Source organism: Amblyomma maculatum, unplaced genomic scaffold (genome assembly GCF_055883805.1).
Source record: "Amblyomma maculatum isolate TAMU_Amacu unplaced genomic scaffold, ASM5588380v1 scaffold_31, whole genome shotgun sequence".
Lineage (NCBI taxonomy): Eukaryota > Metazoa > Arthropoda > Arachnida > Ixodida > Ixodidae > Amblyomma > Amblyomma maculatum.
Genome location: NW_028146756.1, coordinates 704,023 through 708,421, shown reverse-complemented (window position 1 = coordinate 708,421; position 4,399 = coordinate 704,023). Strand labels below are relative to the sequence as shown.

The 4,399-nt window shown below is 43.0% G+C and overlaps 1 pseudogene; it reads left to right on the top strand.

Moving 5' to 3' along the window:
* Window positions 1-1,250: 1,250 nt before the first annotated feature.
* LOC146170862 (uncharacterized) lies at window positions 1,251-3,551 on the top strand (annotated as a pseudogene).
* The last annotated feature ends 848 nt before the right edge of the window (window positions 3,552-4,399 follow it).

Genomic DNA, 4,399 nt, shown 5'->3' with positions numbered 1-4,399 from the left:
CCTACCACACCTTTGGGGTTTCTCCTAAATACTCGATCAATGGGAATTTCATTGTCAAATCTTCGCACATTTTACAGACATGACGAGCAGTACATTCAACAAATGACAGCTAGTGGGCGCTACTTTCTGTGAGTGGGGCGTCAATATCTGCCATAGACTTAAACAGCTGCATCTGACTGATGAGAAATACGTGACGGTGAACCAAAACACTCAAATTACAGACCGACTTCTTGTTTCCTTTGCGCTGGAAGGCTGTTCAAAGATTGGGTTTATGTTTTTTTTTTACAAGGAGCCCCATCTGCACGGCGAGGTAAGAAATATCCATTTCGGTTGTAGAGATTAAAAATTATTGGCAGCGTTTTGAAAATTGCTAGCAACATATCTTTAAACACCGCACACGAAACGAAAACAAAACGAAAGGAATTTGATTTATATTAATTCCCTGTTGTGAAGTGCAGACAGTTATGTGTTCAAAATGAAGAAAAAAAAGATGAACAACATTTCGCGTAATCCTCGTATTCAATAAAATAAATTTCCCTATTCCGAATGTAAAGTATCTTTAGCCAGTCATTGCTCCACCAATGAGACTGTGGAAGTGCGAGGGGGTAGCTTAACGTCTCGGTGCAGCTCAGGCTGTGAGAGCCCCGATGTTCAGGGTTCCGTGAATTGCGACCAATAGCAGCACAAGGGAGTCTGGCTGTATATAGATATTTTGAGCAATCGCACCACCAAAAGGCTTTTTCCAGCCTGTATCTGGAACTGTGCGCGTGATCTTTTGAACACCAGTGAATGATGACGATGCTGCTTATCAGAGATGAAAGCTCGAATCCCGCACTCACAAAAGTTCCTCCGGCAAGGAAGCGACCACCCTGGTCGCTGTTTAGGGGAAAGCAGGCGGACAGGTGTACGGCTTCATGAGCGAAACGTGAACAACTTGTGAGTGCCGACGCCGATCGGCGACGGTATGCGATGGGACAACGCGGCAATACACGCGGGATGTTTGCTGGAGCACGGTATAAGGGCCAATGTAGCACTGGAGAAACTGGAGGAGTGCGGAGTTGCATCTAAAATATAACTTCATCACCGGGTGGAAAGATCCCTATTGAAAAATCCTGCGTAAAATCTGTACAGGAAATTGCATGCAGGTTTATTGTAGAGGATATGGGATACAGGATTGTGGGCTACTTCAGGAACTTCCTGTACTGCTCCGGATAGTCCGGAATAAAACCGCGCGGAGCTCTGATACCGGAATGTCGTGTAAGGTTGATGGCCCTCGTTTCCGGGAAAAAAGTGTTGCAAGGCTGAAAAACGCATGCAGCGATATGAAATAACACTACATCAAAAATAAAATATTTTAACAAAAAAAAGTTTTGTAAATCCAGTGACAACTGTGGATTCGAAATTCGGTCTTCACGCTCTTGAGGCGGATGCCTTAACCATTACTCTTTTTTTTTTCTTTATTGACTGACTTTTGCAAGACAACACGAACATACACAACACGTTTATATAAGCCTGCCAGGGGCTGGCTTCGTCGTTCTAAAATTCCTTTAGATCCATCTAAGGTTGTACCTACTCCAAGGCAGGTTATGGTTAGGCTGGTTATGATTGAGTATATGTAGCTAATTTCGCTCTTTCATACTTTGTATATTTTCCTTGGCTGTCAAATTCGTGGCCGTAATTCACCGACTGCCCTTTAAACACAATGAATCTTTCGCCAGGCTCTCACGAGTGTTTACAGATTTCCTGTGTCTTTATAATGCGTCGCTTTATTGCAGGCAAACCTGATGATATCCTAATTTACTAATGCTGATGTGTTTTGTCATCATCTACGAAAACTTGTAAGTTTTCCTACATACAGAGATATCCGGAGCACTAGTACTTGTATTACTGCGTGTTTTAGTTTCACGTGCTACCAACGGAGCAGCGACGTCAATGAATACATTTCCGACTGAGTGGTTTCAATACTTAATCATTTGCGAAAGCGTCGCCCGGTGTGCGGCTGTTCGTGCATATTTCGATGGTCACTGATGTTTCTTTATTTTCTCTCTAGCATATTTTTGTCCTCTCTAGCGAAACGATATTATGGTTTTCCCCCTTTAGCTTTGAAGGCGGCAGGTATTGAGTCGCAGATATAAAGAGGAACCAAAGATCGTACGAGCTACAGCGACTGATGCACACGCAAAAGCGATGCGATGCGCATATATACTTGCTATTACACATTTCGATGGCTTCATATTTTTTAGGTGTTTGTAAAACGACGCGTGCTCTTTATATACAGAATAGTCACAGGATGTGTTTGCTTTCATGCTTATTAGTGCGCTGGCCTATCTGCATGGTCCTTCTGGTTGAGCTTTACCGATCGGCCCTGCTTCTGCTGAGATGCAGAAATACTTTGGCCGGTATCAGTCCCAGAAATGACGGGTCCGTCCCTATTTTGGTTATTTGATACAGGCTGAACCGCGATGAAACCACTCGGAGCTCTGATTCCGGAAATTCCTGTATGTCTGTGGCCCTCGTTTCAGGAACAAAAAAACTGGACGCCAGGCAGGAAAAAGCATGCAGAGCTATAAAATAACGCGAATACATTTGAAACAGATAAAAAAACTCTTAATCAAAACATAAAAAAATTACAAGTCATAATTCGAACTTCGGTCTTCACAATCAACAAGAACACACACTAACCTTTTGAGCTTATGAGCGCGATAACTTATTCAGGCCTGTTTCTGCTGGCGGACCAGGTTTGACACATCTCTATGTCAGACAGTTAGTTGCTCGTTTCTTCTTTTTCCGTAATAGCTCCCATCCAATTACCAGAGCATCCCTGCAAACTTACCTTGTGAACCTTCTTCCAAACTTAGTGTTCTCTTCCAGTTTTACCGATCGGCCTTTATTATTTGGTTTTGTGAAAGAAGTTTACGATTCAGTCCGTTTTCTGGCAGTTCGCTTCTCTTATGAGTACTTATTCTCTGTTTGACGGAAAACGTTATACAAAGATTTGATATCTATGTTGTTCTCACCTCCCTTATATCGTTCGAAATATTCTAATTGTAGGTGGCATGATGTGTTAAAAAGGGTGCGCAAAATGCCGATCTCGCCTTCAACGAAAACGTTCTTCTTTAAATTTTATGCCGAGGTTTTGCCTGTTAAAGTGTGGCTTCAGAAAAAAAATATTTTAGTTTCTTCTGTTAATTGTCGGTTATGTGATACACCTGAAAATATCGAACACTGTTGTATTGCCTGTAAAGATGCAATATTAATTTTGGCACGTTCTGCACAGCACATTGAAGAAACACTTTGTTTTGAATTCCCACATTGTGCGTTACGTGATAACCACCGAACATGACTACTAACCCTTTGACATGATTTTCCTCCTTGGACGGCGCATCCTGTGGAAAACGCGTATGTTGGATCGGAATGCTGAACCTCTTGTCTTCCCCGCTACTCATTTCGGCCAGATGGTGCACCAGCTTAGAGATGCTTACGAAGATAGTGACTATCAACCAGACTGGCTGCCATTGTTGATGTGCTGTCTTTCCTTGCCACCGTTTTAGTCAAGTTGTGCTATGTCATATTCTAGTTGTGTGGTGCTGTTCTGTGTGTTTCAATTGGACTTTTCGCCTACAGGCTGATTACTTTGTAAATAATCTATATAGCTCTGATCTGATCATCTGATGAGAAGAGAGGAGGATCTGGTCATCTGATGAGAAGAGAGGAGTCGCTGGAGAAAGATTTGATGTTGGGAAAGGTTGAGGGTCGCCGGAGTAGGGGTAGGCAGCGAATGCGATGGTCAGATGGCATTCTCGAGGCATTGCAGATGAAGCTATGTGATGTTAAGAAGATAGTGAGAGACCGGAAAGCGTGGCGTGACATGGTCCATAGGGTCACGAAGAGTCGGACACGACTGAACGCCTGAACTGAACTGATATAGCTCTAGGCTGAATTCAAAAGCATGTAATAAATATCATGCTGAAAAAAAACCTAAGCACTACACCAAGGCGAGATATAGGTGCGTTGGCTATATTTCTGTTTATGTAGTCGACATTGCTCTTTCGTACTTTTTGTATTTCAGTTGGGTGTAGACTTTGTGGTTGTAACTCACCGATCGCCCTTTAAACACGCTGAATCTATTTCCTGGCTATCACGAAGGGTTACCCGTGTCTCCCATCTTTACAATGCATCGCTCTTTTTGCAGGCAAACAGTAGAATGTTGCAATTTACTAGTACCCATGTGTTTTATCATCGCCTTTGAACGCATGTATTTTTGCTACATACAGAGATGCGGTGCACCAAAATTTGTGATACTGCTTGTTTTAGCTTCACCTGCTGCCAGCGGAGCAGCGACGTCAATAGAGAGTTTTACAATAGGGGGCCCCAAGCCTTGGGGTCCCCAAGGAGTTCG